General features: G+C 50.2%; 1 protein-coding gene and 2 pseudogenes across 3 annotated transcripts in view; 2 read left to right on the top strand and 1 right to left on the bottom strand.

Annotated features, from left to right (window-relative positions):
- GVQW3 (GVQW motif containing 3) overlaps positions 1-4,479 on the top strand; it is a 38,744-nt gene extending 34,265 nt beyond the window's left edge. Inside the window, exon 3 of the mRNA XM_030829305.1 lies at positions 3,930-4,479. The gene's annotated coding sequence lies outside the window, so the exon portion shown is untranslated. The remainder of the gene's footprint in view (positions 1-3,929) is intronic.
- On the top strand, positions 701-4,264 carry LOC100605102 (annotated as a pseudogene). The gene is made up of 2 exons (XR_004033624.1): positions 701-1,193; positions 3,930-4,264. The product of XR_004033624.1 is annotated as a mitochondrial cardiolipin hydrolase-like (transcript).
- A 900-nt stretch (positions 4,480-5,379) lies between the features above and the next one.
- LOC105739188 lies at positions 5,380-8,460 on the bottom strand (annotated as a pseudogene). Its single transcript, XR_001115096.2, has 2 exons — positions 8,395-8,460; positions 5,380-6,632 (listed from the first exon to the last, which is right to left on the bottom strand). The product of XR_001115096.2 is annotated as a myosin phosphatase Rho-interacting protein pseudogene (transcript).
- Between the last annotated feature and the right edge of the window lie 6,435 nt (positions 8,461-14,895).

The raw sequence follows: 14,895 nt of genomic DNA, 5'->3' as shown, positions 1-14,895 counted from the left end.
CCCCAGCCCAGCCTAGCTGCTCCCGAGAAGCCAGTGAAGGTGTGACCCCACATTTCCCAAGCAGCTCTGCTGTGCTCCATGCGAGGAAAGCCGGGGTTGCTGTGATCTCTAGGGCGGAGAGCGGTCTCTGGCCTGGGCAGGTGACGGGTGTGCCAGGGCCCGTGTCCCGCCGGTGTGCAGGTGCTGCCTGATGGCGCGGGCTTGGGGACGCGGCTTGGCACGTGGTGGGAGGTGGAACCTGGAGGGCGTGGCGGGGCGCCTGGCTGGAAGGAAAATGGGGGGCGCGGCCTGGCGTTAGGGGGCCTGTGGCGGGGGGCGTGGCCTGGCGCGTGGAGAGAGGCGTGGTCACCCGTTGAGGGCTTGGGGCGGGCTGGTGGGAGGGGTGGGTTCAGCTTGGTGCGTGACAGTTGTGGGGGGCATGGCGCGGCCTAGCGCGTAGCCCTCGGGGGCTGAGGGCGTGACCTTGTACGTGGCCGTTGGTGGGGCGTGACGGGGGCGTGGCCTGGCGTGTGGCCATGAGGAGACTGGGCGTGGCCCGGAACGTGGCCGTTGGCGGCGCGTGACGGGGACGTGGCCTGGTGCGTGGCAATTGGCAGGGCGTGATATGGCGTGGCCTGGCGCGTGGCCATGGGGAGCTGGGCGTGGCCTGGCACATGGCCGCTGGCGGCGCGTGACGGGGGCGTGGCCTGGCGCTGGGCGGTCCGGGGCTGGGGGCGCGCAGACTCGGCTGCGGCGGCGTGGCCCTGGGGCCCGGGTCAGCGGCGGCATGGGGCGATTGAGCTGGCAGGTGGCGGCCGCGGCGGCTGTGGGCCTGGCTCTGGCTCTGGAGGCGCTGCCCTGGGTGCTGCGCTGGCTGCGGTCCAGGCGGCGGCGGCCGCGGCGCGAGGTGCTGTTCTTCCCGTCTCAGGTGACCTGTACCGAGGCCCTGCTGCGGGCTCCGGGCGCGGCGCTGGCCGGGCTCCCCGAGGGCTGCCCGTGCGGCCTGCCCCACGGCGAGAGCGCGCTAAGCCGCCTGCTGCGTGCCCTGCTGGCCGCCCGCGCCAGCCTGGAGCTCTGCCTGTTCGCCTTCTCCAGCCCGTAGCTGGGCCGCGCCGTGCAGTTGCTGCACCAGCGTGGGGTGCGAGTGCGGGTCGTCACCGACTGCGACTACAGGGCCCTCAACGGCTCTCAGATCGGCCTGCTGCGCAAGGCAGGTAGGCCCGGCGGGGTCCAGGCGGAGAAGGCCGGCTTGACCCACGCGGGGTCCTAGGCAAAGGTGGACACTTAGAGGAGGGGGTCTGGGGACGGACTGAGGCCTCATTTACTTTCCTCGTGGCCTTGTGGGGTCAGGGTGGTGTAACGCGGAGAAAGCAGAGCTCCCACAGAAGGTCTAGCCGGCTGCGCGGGCATAAGCGAGCCGGGCCCTCGGTGCCTCCGCGGTGGGGGCGGTTCTCTAAGTGGCCTGTCCCGGCATGCTGGAAGCAGGTGGGCCTGCGTGTGCCGGGTTAGAGGCGGAGCAGGCTCCCCTAGCAACTCCTTGGTCGCCGTTAGCAGAGTTTTCGTGACTGCTGCAGCCCGGGCCCGCCCTCCCACAGGCTGCCGGAGACCCCCGGACGGCCTCTGGTAACCTGGATCCTGCTGGCCGGAGAGCTGGACGCCAGGGTTGTGCTTGGACTTCCAGACTGAAGGGCTCTTCACTCGGCCACCTGCTGCCGAGTGAATCTCAGGCCACCGGGCTCTGGGAGACCTAAACATATATTCTAGAAAGCAGCGCCAGGACGTTCGGTTGTTTTCCCAGCTGCAAAAGGAGGGGAACACATATCTGTCTGGCGGGGGCGCCTCTCTCATGGGGTGGGGACAGAAGGGACCAGGAAATGTGAATAATTGGGATCCTTGTCCCACCTGAGGATTCTCAGTCCATCCTGGCCCAGTTCGGCGGCCCAGCCTGCTCTTGCCTTTTGTGTATTTGCCCCCACAGACTCTTGGACCTCTCTTGTCTCCATCGCTCAGGCACCCAGAAAGTCACGCCTGCACATGCAACCGTTGGACCTGATAATTCTGGTGGTCGCAGTGACCGAGAGACGTGTGGAGCCCTGGGAATTGTCCAGGCTGGGCAGTAGTCACTGCCACACTGTTTCTTCTGCACAGCCATAGCCTCTTGTTGACCTGGGCCTCAGAGCAGCCTCTCCAGAGTCAGCCAGGGTCCCTCCCTGCTCCGGGTGGTGTGGGGCATTGTTGCACGCCATGTGGGAGCAGAGTGGGGCACGTGGTTTTCATATTGAGGATGTCTCCTCCTCTTTGGGGCAGCCACAAGAGCTGTCCTCCCATGTGTTGGTCATTTTAATGGGAGGTTTGGGGACCTCCAGGCGTACACAGTACAGTTCTGTTTGAGTGGCTTTTGGAGTCGTAGAAGCTGAGGTTGGTGAACACCCTTCAAGGGCCCCTAGACCAAGGTCCCATCGGATCCCCTCTGGGATGGCCTCTCAGCGTCCTCGCTGACTTCGAGGCTGTCCAGTGGCATTCATCTGTTCAAGGCATGTCCCCTCTGTGCCAGTATTTGTGAGGAGCTAGAACATCCTACGGCACAAGGCCAGGTTCCCACGGAGATGCCAACTAAGTCACGAATATTTCATTTAGGGCACTAAGAAGGGCCAAGAAAACTTCATAAAGCAGGGTAAGGAGGCAGTGGTGTGGGAGGAAGTGGCGTGGGCCAGGTCAGCTGCCCAGGGGCAGTGACACTCAGGGCAGGGACCTTGCTGACACGAGTGGACTGTCCGGAGGGAGAGGCATGCGGCTGGAAGGGGCAGCAGCACAGACGCCCTGGGTCACAGACTGACTTCCTTGTGAGGAACGGCAGGGAGTCCTCTGTGGCCAGAGGTGGCGGGCCGCGGGGAGGGGACGGGGAGGTGGGCAGTGGATCCCAGCGGAGGCAGGAGGTGTCGGCAATGGTGGGGTTTTAGATTGCCCACCGTGTGGAGGAATGTGTTTGGAGGGCTGTGCCGACAGGACGTGCTGGAGGAGTGGCCAGAGTGTGAGAAGGGCTGGCTCCCCGAGGTAAGGAAGCCACCGCGTCTTCATCCTGCCAGGCCCAATTCAGAGGGCACAATTAAATATGAGTTCCATGCACAGGGAGTGATTTTTAGGGTATGTTCCCAGTACTCCATGGGACTCACTTCCCTTCAAAGATTACTCTCTATCTGAAATTCCACTTAACTTGGATGTCCTGTATTTTGATTCGGAAAATCTGGTAACTGTGTTCCATGGCAGCCTGTTTAAAACTTCTTTTAAGCCCCATTTCTGATGGCCTCATTCCTTGAGCAGGTCGTGAGTGAGGCAGTGTTATTCCAGGGGAGACAGACACAGGCCCTTCCCAAGAGGAGTTTGAAAGCTGGGAAGAGCAGAGGCCAGGATGCCCGGTTCTTTGGTGAAGGAAGCAGGGGGGTGCGGAAGAGGAGAATTCATTTGTGCGTTGTTTGTTAGGGCCCTTCCTGCCTTGGTGGCTGAGGTTGTGCCAGCCAATTGGGCTCTGCTCCCAGACGCCAGGGCCTCTCTGGGCAGAGTGGGCACGGCTCTCAGCCTTAGCTGTGGAAGAGTCAGAACCTGTCTTTGCCCTGGTCACCCTGACTGGGTTAGTGACAGCCTTGGCAGTAACCAGTAACCCCGAAGGGACATACTGGCTGGTATAGACTCGGAGGTGTGGTCTCACCCAGACCACGGCCTGTCCAGTCCCCCATAGCCTGTGTGTGATGCTCTGGCCCCATGTGTGATGTCCCCTCTGTGGTTCTCAGCGTCCCTCCTGGGAGCTTAGCCACCACCACTCTGTGAAATCGTGGCGGGCTTTCCTGGCCCACCAAACTGGAAACATATAGTAAAGCCAGTAGCCCCCAGGAACAGTCCACACTGGAGGCGGGACTCCTGCATGGAGTGAAATCACCTTGTCCTTTCTGCAGGGATCCAGGTCCGGCACGATCAAGACCTGGGCTACATGCATCACAAGTTTGCCATTGTGAACAAGAGGGTGCTCATCACTGGCTCGCTCAACTGGACCACACAAGCCATCCAGAACAACAGGGAGAATGTTCTCATCATGGAGGATGACGAGTACGTGCGGCTTTTTCTGAAAGAATTTGAGCGCATCTGGGAAGAGTTTAACCCTAAAAAGTATACCTTTTTCCCACAGAAAAGGAAAAGCCACTGAAGCTGTGCCCCACTTGTCTCCAGAGCTGGAGGGAGATTGCTTTCATGGCACAGAACTTGCAGCACCTCCAGCCAAAACCAAACCTAACCAAGAATGGGGTTGAGCCCTCCCTGCGGGCTGCTGTGCGTTCTGAGGGAGGGAGACCTCAGCACTAGAAAAAAATCGTTAAACCAAAGTCTCATCTATTAGAATACTAAATTGAACTAAAGAAGGTTAGGAAAGGGAAATTTCTGTTACTTCAGGTCAGTTATTTCAGGCCAGACCTTTTTTTTGCCCCTTTGCCAAAATAACTTCAGTCACGACCTGCCACCGGGTACTTTCAGGAGTGTGGTCTGCATCTTGGTTTGGAATTGAAGCTTCTGCCACAGCACAGAAAAGGCACAGTGCCTCTTCCAGGTCAATCCCATTCCCTTTCCTGATTCTAGAAAAGCCTCTTCTGCTTTGGCTGACGTGGGCCCTTTCAGCATCTCCCTGAGAGTTTGTCCCTCTCTCCATGGGTTGGTTGGGGCCGACAGTCTCCTTGTCCCTCACAGTCTGCCCCTGTCAGAGCTCGGTCCTCAGAGTAGGGAAAGGAAATGGAAGTCAGGAGTAAGGGAAGATGTGAATGTGCGGTGCAGGTGGCAAAAGCAGCCTTCGGGGCAACCCCGTGAGCATCATTGTCACCAAAGGCTGGCTGTTCCCTTGCTTCCTTGCATAATTGTTCTTTAAAACCAGTATGCACGCCAGTGCCAAGCTCTGCAGCAGCCTGTCCTTGGGTCTGTCAGGATTGATGGCCAGCAGCTGTTTCTATTTCCATGTTGGGCTTTTAACTTTTTTTTTTTTTTTTTTGAGATGGCGTCTCACTCTGTGGCCCAGGCTGGAGTGCAGTGGCGCAACCTCGGCTCACTGCATCCTCTGCTTCCTGGGTTCAAGCGATTCTCCTGCCTCAGCCTCCCGAGTAGCTGGGATTACAGATGCCTGCCACAACACCTGGCTAATTTTTTTTTTTGGTATTTTTAGTAGAGACAGGGTTTCACCATGTTGGTTAGGCTGGTCTCAAACTCCTGACCTCAAGTGATCCACCCACTTCCGCCTCCCAAAGTGCTGGGATTACAGGTGTGAGCCGCCACGCCCGGCCGGGCTTTTAACTTTTAACCTCCTAATGTTTAAGGTAATTTTGTTGTGTGTTTAGAAGTGACCTTACCTTTAACACCTGTGGAGTTAGTGCGTGCACATTGCTGGCTCAGCGTAACCCAATATGGGACTGGAGGAGAGGAGGGAAGAGGAGAGCAGCTTCAGGCTGTGGTGTCTCCCACGTCTGTGTTCTTATTTGCAGCTCAGGGTTTGCATTCCCAGGTAGAACAGGTGCCGTACACTTGGACCTGATGTTTCTGAGTTGCCGGGTGACACAGGATCTGTCTGTCTTCAAGAAGTCAGGGTTGCTTTTAGATTTCATTATATCATATCCGGACACCGTGGCACTGTCAGGGGACTTTTCCCCCAGCGCTTCCGTTGCAGCCTTGAGCTGCTCCTTCAGCCTGCTGATGTCACAGCCTTAGCCTTCGCGATGCTGAGTTCTGTGTAGATGTCTTTGTACTTGTCACTTGAGTGCTTGTTGTCCCGCAGTGCCGTCTGCAGCTCACCCTTGAGGGAGCTAATCTCCTGTTTCAGGTACTACATTTCCGATTCCTTTACCCGCATAAGACCTCTAGTTCATAGGCATCCTTGCCCTGTGCAAGGGGTGACCCAGTGGCCTCCCCACCGCCGTCCCCAGTCAGCAGCGTCCGCAACCGTGTAATCTCTGCAGCCAGGCGGTTGTTCAGCTCCTGGTTGTGGGCATTGAGCTCCTGGTTCTCACGCTGGCACTGCCACAGGGCCTGCCGCTCGGCCTCCAGCGCCTGGGCCAGGTGGGCATTCTCCAGGCACTTCTGCAAGTACTGCTCTGAGAGGACCTCCAGTTCCCGCTGCACCGACTGCAGCTCCTCCAGGTACTGGCGCCGCAGGGCCTCAACATCCGAGTTGACGCTGCTGATCTGGGACCGCTGGCTCTTCTTCAGCTCCCGCTCCATCTCCTCCCGGTGGGTGTTCTTCATGGCTTCGATGGCTGAGATGGTGGCCGCTGTCTCCTCGGCTAGGAGGCGGTCTTTCTCTTCCCGAAGTTTCTCTAGCTCCCACTGGTGCTGCCTCTGCAGATCTTCAATCTTCTTCTGGTGCGTTTCTTCCATTGCTGCAAACTGTAGCCCTCACAGGCGCTCTGCTCCTGGCCCAGGGCCACCCTCAGCTGGTCCTGCAGGAGCCAGTTCTGCTCCAGAAGGTCTGAGGCCTCCTTCTGGCTCTGCTTCAGCTCCTTCTCGAGCCAAGAGGTCAGCTTGTGTGTGGAGAGCCGGTCACCCCCATCTTCAGAAGACAGGTGGATGGGGGCGATGGGCACCTTTAAAATTTTTTTTAAATTTTGTTTATTAGTTTTATTACAGACCTAGTCCTTTTTTTTTCTTTTAAGGGTATTCCTGAAACACCAAGGTTCAGACATTATCTACTGACTTTGACCAATGGAAGATTTCTCTAATAGCGCTTCCCTCCTCCGTTCTCTAATATAATTGTATCTACAATTATTTAACAATTTTTGGTTAATCATTTTGCAGTATTTACACATTATGACCACAGAAGCCATTACAAAATATTTATCCTCTGAGATACCAACATCTCTTCCGGGGCTGCTGTCTCTCCTGGTGAGGTTTGAGCCTCCTGGGGGCAGGTGGAGCACTCAGTGACAGGGGCTGATATGTGGGAGGTGGGGCTAGCTAGCTATTGGCTGGCAGCCAGGTGGCACCAGAACAGTCTCAGGATGGTTCTCTTGCAGGGCTCCCTGGGCCAGGTAGGTGTTGCAAGCAAGGTTCAGGTCAGCCTTTTGGGGGAGCCAAAGGCAGTGCCCAGGAGGGACTGGAGGCTGCTGACTGGCACAGAAACTGACTGATCTGAACAAATGCTGGCCTCTTGAACAGGATTCTGGGGCCCCTGGCTATATGTCAGGTACTGTCTTTTTAGTAGCTGGATCTGATGGATAGCCATAGTTAAGCCATCACAGTGCCTGGGATATAGCTGGACCTGACAGATTTGGTCATCATACTGTTCTTTCAAAGAGTTTGAGAGAAGACTTAGTGATAGAGGTAGAGAAAGTAAGCGAAAGAAAACAAAAAGGCAATTATTAACGTAGGAGAAACTGAAATCTTAACAAGAATGGAAATATAATCACAGACCCCTACATGGCTTAACTATGAATAACATTTACATAGTCATAACCCCGGCCAACAGGACTGCATTAGGTACGTTCGACTGTATTGGTTATTAAAGTGTTGAAATATTTCTATACTAGCTAGTAAATAGTAGCCATCCTCAAGCTCCCTGGGTACCCTGTTGCCACTGTACCAGCCATCCCGCCCACCTCCTCTCCCCGCCTGTTAGAATTCCCTGGAACTTCCCAGGATCCATCAGATCCAGCTACTAAAAAGACAGTACCTGGCATATAGCCAGGGGCCCCAGAACCCTGTTCAAGATATATAATTAATAATACATAATTTTGTTTAATTTTAATACTTAAATGTTAATAGCCACATGTGGTTAATGGCTACCGTGTTGGACAGCACAGATCTAGAATGATGTGTTTTCCTGACAGGACACTGCTGATATAATACTTGACATGAAAGCGGTCATGGGAAACTGACCCTCCATGATACAAATCTGGGATTGTAATATGACCTGAGTGGGCTTGAATTCAATGATGACTTCATTGCCAGTGGAAAATGGGATACTGTGTCAGGGAAGAGCTCCAACCTCATGGAAGATGGCAAGGAGTAACAAGACTCCAAACTGACTTGCCACAACTCTATGGGTGCTGAAAGTAGGCAAGACCCAGTGGATGAGAAAAAGACAGCATAGCAAACAAAAGGGCCAAGAGCATGGTAGAGCAAGTCTCCTTGCCCTCAAATCCCACGAGTCAATACAATGGCCCCGATGTTAGCTATGCGTGCCTTGGGCCTGTGATGTCACCGAGGAACCCTGGGCTAAGGGCAGAACCTTTTATAGCAAGCAGTTAACAAGCCAGTCTCCTTCCCCTGGAGAGTGAATTGCTGGACGTTGTGGTCACCTTGACCCACCCCTACCTACCTAACTGTTTTCTGACTAATTATATAAACGATTCAGGGTCAGAAAATGGTTAGTCCTTGCAGTCTGCGACAAACAAGAATATACAAGGACATTTGGAGGTCGGCGAACTGCATCTCCCAAAACTGTCCGCCATAGTCCATGGCATGCAATAGCAAACGTTACTTAAACTAGCACCTTGTGAATAACTGGGATGAAATGCCTTCAAAGGCGAGTCTTTGGAAGACCAAATGGCTGCTGAAATGCGCTACTAAGGTGAGAATTGTGACCAAGGATTTTTAAGATGGATTAGTTGCTTCTGACGGTGCTGAAGTTCTTATTAAAAAAAACCTTCAAGCTCAGGATTCTAAACTCTCAGTTTAGGCATGTTCAGAGAACCAGAGAGCTTCCATTATAGCTTTAAAATATGTATGTATTTATAACTAATATACAAAAACTATATATATATTAATATGTTACTTATATTAATATATAACCTATTATAGCTATGGGACAAAGATAATTGAAAGTCAGACCCAAATTTTAATCCTGTGGGTGCAGAATTACAATGTTTGTAGAAATTACAGGTGCCCTGGGTTTCTTACAGGAAAGTTAGAGCATTAAATGGCAAGAAATGGGATCCTGAAATGTGGAATGGAAACATTTGGTTCACCTTGGAGAAATATGAGAATCTGGAATGCCTAAATCCTCCTGCGCTCCAGAAAAAATAAAAAAAGAAGTTTAAGGGCCTCTTTTCTATCTAATTTATTGAAGAAGCATGGGAATGTGATCTTTTTTTAAAAATCAGTCTCCGCCTATCAAAGTGCGTGTGCATGTATGTGTGTGCATGTTGTGAGAAAGAAACAAAAATCTAGGATGCACATGTGCATAAATGCACACGCATCCCCCAAGACCATTGGGAAACTCTTATGTTTGAAGATAGAATGTAAAAATTTAAAGCTGTTTCCAAGTCAAATTAATTTAGGTGTCCTGCTTCCTCCAAATCACTTTGGCTTTATGTCCCGCCCTGCGTGCTATTATACTGGAGGCAGGGAAGATCCATGAGGAAAAACAAACTTCTCAATAATAAATCTATCAGCTTTGGATGTATTCACAGCCTCTTGCCAAGTCTCATTCCAATCCTCCTCTTGGGGTCCCACATTTCCCTCTTCCATTTGTTCCACACTTATTATTTATTTATTGAAATGCTCCACTTGCTAGGATAGGCTCCCAAGGAAGGAAATCATCTTGCTATTTGTTGTAGTTGGGATTCCAGGGATGAGAGGGGAGGGAGGTGAATGATTCCATGGTGCTACTGGGGCTCCAGGCAACACCCATAGAACTTCATTGGAACTGGAACTCCCCTTCAGTGACAACACTTCTTTGCAGTGATGACATTTCAACACTATATTTTTCTGAGGATAAAGTAATGAGTAAGTCCAGGGACCTTCCTCTTAATTTGTGGTCTCAAAACTTAGTGGTTAAGAAAGACAAGTAAAAGTTCCCATCCTGGGACAGCAATGCAATTATAGCAATACGTTCAAGGTATCCCAGTTAAAATGGCTTTTATAGGCTGGGTGTGGTGGCTCCTGCCTATAGTCCAAGAACTTTGGGAAGCCAAGGCAGGTGGATCACTTGAGCTCAGAAGTTTGAGACAAGCATGGGCAACATGGTGAAACTCCATCTCTGCAAAATACACACAAAAACTTAGCGGGGCACGGTGGTGGATGCCTGTAGTCTCAGCTACTCAGGACTCTGAGATAGGAGGATTGCTTGAGCCTGGGAAATCAAGGCTTCAGTGAAGCATGATTGTGCCACTGCACTCCAGCATGGCGACAGAGTGAGACTCTGTCTCAAAAAAAAAAAAAAAAGTCTTTATCAAAAAGACAGGGAATAATGGATGCTGGAAAGAATGTGGACAAAGGGTAACACTTATACACTATTGGTGAAAATGTAAATTAGTACAGTCACTATGGAAAACCCTACGGAGGTTCCTCAAAAAACTAAAAATAGAACCACCATATGATCCAGCAATTCCAGGACTGGGTATTTATCCAAAAGAAACCAATATATCAAAGAGATACCTCCATTCCCATATTTATTGCAACACGATTCACAGTAGTCAAAATACAGAATCTATTTAAGTGTCCATTAACAGTTGAATGGATAAAGAATGTGTGGTATGTATACACAATGGAATATTATTCAGCCATAAAAAAGAATCAAATCCTGTCATTTGCAGCAAAATGTAAGGAACTGGAGGTCATTATGTTAAGTGAAATAAGCCAAGCACAGAAAGACAAATATATGTGGGAGCTTAAAAACTGGATCTCATGAAGATAGAGAGCAGATTGGTGGTTACCAGAGGACAGGAAGAGTAGGAGGGAAGGGAGGTGAAGAGAGCTTGATTAATGGGTACAAATACACAGTTTGATGGAAGAAATAAAACCTAGTGTTAGATAAATATGTAATACATTACAATAATATATATTTCAAAATGGAAGAAAATAATTTGAATATTTATAGCATAAAGAAAAGAAAAATATTTAATGTGACAGATATCCCAATTATACTGATTCAATCTTTACAAATTATATGAATGTATTAAATTATCACATGTACCCCCAAAACTGTTAAAAGAACAAAAGAAGTAAGTCCAAGGTGCTTTAGGATCATTTGAGCTGTGGGCAGGAGGTGGAGAAAGAGGAAATGCTTTCCTGAACCCCATCCTGATTGGTGAGGATGAAATGGGGTTGGCATTGATTCTGGAAGGGAAAGTAACCTGTAAAGGCTTGGAGGGGAAGATACTGTGGTCTGTTCAGGAACATCAGGTCATTCCAAGTGACCAGAGGCCTGAGTTTGAGGGAAAGGTAGCAAAACATGAGGCTGTGCCCCATTTTACAGGTCTAGCAGATGATATTCAAAGAGAGGTAAAGCGGCGGGGTATGGTGGCTCACCCCTGTAATCCTAGCACTTTAGGAGGCCGAGGTGGGAGAATCACTTGGGGTCAGGAGTTCAAGAGCAGCCTGGCCAACATGGTGAAACCCAGTCTCTACTAAAAATACAAAAATTAGCCAGGCATCGTGGTGCATGCTTGTAATCCCAGCTACCCGGGAAGCCGAGGTGGGAGAATCGCTTGAACCTGGGAGGTGGAGGTTGCAGTGTGCCAAGATGGGGCCACTGCACTCCAGACTGGGCAACAGAGCAAGACTCTGTCAAACAAACAGAGGTTAAGTGCTTTGCCTAAGGTCACACTGTTCATAAGTGGCAGAGCTGGGATGGGAATCAGGGTCTGACACAGCTATAGCCCAGGGTGCTGTGGAGAATTAAGCTCCCATCCTGAGTTGAGGACTCAAAGCCCAAGAAGAGGGATCTTGGATCAGTTGATGTTGGTGTTGGGCCATCAAATCCAGTAGGAGAGGCAGGATTGCCTTTAGTGCCCTCTAAGGGCAAGGGCAGGGGACCACCTAGCAGAAATCACTTTCTTACTGGATCTCCTTACATGAAGGGAGAACTATTGGGCATGGGCAACTGGATTAAGGTCTGGCAAATTAACACACAGAATCACAATTATAGAAAATTGAGTATGAACAGTTTCTAGTGCTCATGCTTTTGAGCTTTTCAGGCTGGTGCCAACTCCAGGAACCTTTGCTGGAGATGTCGGCCTGCTGCCCAACTACTCTAGCAATAATTATATACAACTGTAAGTAGCTATCATTTACTAAGCTCCAAAGACTTCACATGTGTCGTCTTGTTTAACTTTATAACTATCCAACAAAGCTGATAATCCTACTCCTATTTTCAGATTAGGAAATTGGGGATCTATGAGATTTGTGACTTGAATAAGTTCATACAGCTAGTAAGAGTTAATAACAAGAGTTAAATGCTTAAATGCTTACTATGTGCCAGATTCCATGCTGTAACAGACCGTGTTGCTTGCGTACCCAGTAGCCATCCTGCCCCTTCTCTGCTAACAGAATTCTAATTTTACCCAGCAATCTATCCGGCAGGAAAAGGGGCTCTATCTGCAGTATAACTGGCCAAGCCAATGATAGTGATCCCATTCCCCCTTTGTCAGCAGTTGGATTAAAGGCAGGCCTATTACGCAGCTCTGGCCAAAGATGTGGGGGAGAGTATCAGTGAGATGTTTCTGGGAAAGGTTTTCTTATTTTTAGAAAGACACGAAAGAGATGACCCTTTTCTGCTTTGTATATTGTAGTATCTGGATATAATGTTGGGAACTGTGGCACCCATCTTATGACCATGAGGGAAGCCAGCCCAGGAAAGTCTATATACCAAGGTTGGAAAAACATTAAGATGAAAAGAAGGGCTGGGCGCGGTGGCTCACGCCTGTAATCCCAGCACTTTGGGAGGCCGAGGCGGGCGGATCACGAGGTCAGGAGATCAAGACCATCCTGGCTAACACGGTGAAACCCCGTCTCTACTTAAAAAATACAAAAAATTAGCTGGGCGCGGTGGTGGGCACCTGTAGTCCCAGCTACTCGGGAGGCTGAGGCAGGAAAATGGCGTGAACCCGGGAGGCGGAGCTTGCAGTGAGCCGAGATAGCGCCACTGCACTCCGGCCTGGGCAAAAGAGCGAGATTGTCTCAAAAAAAAAAAAGATGAAAAGAAGAATTTTTGATGAATTAACCAACCCTGAAACTTCCTTACTTCTAGACTTCCTGTTATATGAGATGATACATTTTCCTTGTGTATTCTGCCGTGTTTCAGCCATTTCAAGTTTTGTTTTGTTACTTGGAGCTAAAGACATCCTAGCTGACACACATGTATTTTCTCATTTAATTTTCACCAAAAATCCATGAGGATAGTGTTATTATCCCTATTTTACATATTAGAAAACGAAGGCTCAGAGAAGGTGGGTAATTTTCCCAAAGTCATAGAGATAAGAAGTGGCATAATAGCATTTGAACCTGGTTCTGCTTAATTCCAGAGTTCTTAACCACATCATACTAAGCAAAACAATGAAAATTAAACCTGTTCTGGCTGGCTCCAAAGGCCATGCTCTTTCCTTCATGTTTTATTGCCTCCTAATTTATGGGATGAAATTCCAAGAAACTTGAATCTATGATGTATGGTACTTAAAATATGATGTCTCCTCCCGTCCCCTCACTCCCCATGGGGATGAGGTAGGCTAGCTACACAATGCAAGGGAGGATGATTGCAAAGGACGCCTGAGTTGGCTTGGTCTTGGTTCCCCGTTACCAGTGGACTGGGCCTGTCTTACTACTGTGGCTTGAGAACATCTGGCAAAAAGGATAGCCTGGGCTAGCACGGTGGCTTATGCCTGTAATCCCAGCATTTTGGGAGACCAAGGTGGGTGGATCACTTGAGGCCAGGAGTTCAAGACCAGCCTGGTAAACATGGTGAAACTCCGTCTCTACTAAAAATACAAAAGTTAGCCAGGCATGGTGGTGGGCACCTGTAATCCCAGCTACTTGGAAGGCTGAAGCAGGAGGATCGCTTGAATCCAGGAGGCAGAGGTTGCAGTGAACTGAGATGGTGCCATTGCGCTCCAGCCTGGGTGACAGAGCCAGTCTTTGTCTCAAAAAAAAAAAGAGACAGCCTGGCCCCCAGTGAGACACAATTAGACTAACTCTGATGCCTTGTGTGTGAACTTTCTCTCTTGCCCAGGTATTTAGTCTCACCTGGATGGGTCTTACTACTTTTCCGTCTGCTCTAGTGGGAAATTACTTGGCATCCTTCCTTGGCAGGGATGTCAGGAAGAGATGCCTATCATCAAATGCAAGACTCGACAAAATAACAGTTAAGAGCCATTCCTTTGTGAAGAGATGAGGATTACATGAGAGGTACCAGGAAGGTAGATTTTTTTTTTTTAATCCACCAAAAAATATGGCAGGAAGAAGAATGAACAAAATTCAAGGAAATATTTCTAAGCATCTTGCATTCACCAGGCCCTGTCCAAGGAATGGTGACACAGGCGAATGCATAACCCCCTTTGTCTAAGCTCAGCCTTGCAAAAAGGCTAAGGTGTGTGGCCATAATTAAAAAAAGAAATAGACTATACCCAGGGTTAAACAAGGAGAACAATGTATGGCAGGTACCTCAAGCAAGAGTGACATGTGACTAGAACCATTAGGAGTTTTGAGAGGTGGCTCAAGATGAAGTTTGTAGAATGAGTAGGCTTTGGACAGCTGGAAATGGGCACGAAGGAAGAAAAGAACCAAGGCAAGAAACCTTCTTGCTTGCAGAGATGGCCAAATGAAATTTTGGCTGGAGCATTTTGTTGTTGTTGTTGATTGTTTAGACGGAGCCTCACTCTGTTGCCCAGGTTGGAATGCAGTGGCGCAATCTCGGCTCACTGCAACTTCCACCTCTTGGGTTCAAGTGATTCTCCTGCCTCAGCCTCCCTAGTAGCTGGGATTACAGGCCCGCGCCACTACACCCAGCTGATTTTTGTATTTTTAGTAGAGACGGGGTTTCACCATGTTGAACAGGCTGGTCTTGAACTCCTGACCTCAGGTGGTCCACCTGCCTCGACCTCCCAAAATACTGGGATTACAGGCATGAGCCACCGTGCCTGGCAGCATTTGTTATTTATAGTGGGAGATAAGCCTGGA

This window comes from Nomascus leucogenys, chromosome 15, assembly GCF_006542625.1.
Source record: "Nomascus leucogenys isolate Asia chromosome 15, Asia_NLE_v1, whole genome shotgun sequence".
Classification (NCBI taxonomy): Eukaryota; Metazoa; Chordata; class Mammalia; order Primates; family Hylobatidae; genus Nomascus; species Nomascus leucogenys.
Note: the sequence above shows the minus strand (reverse complement) of the source record. Positions and strands in the feature narration are given on the sequence as shown.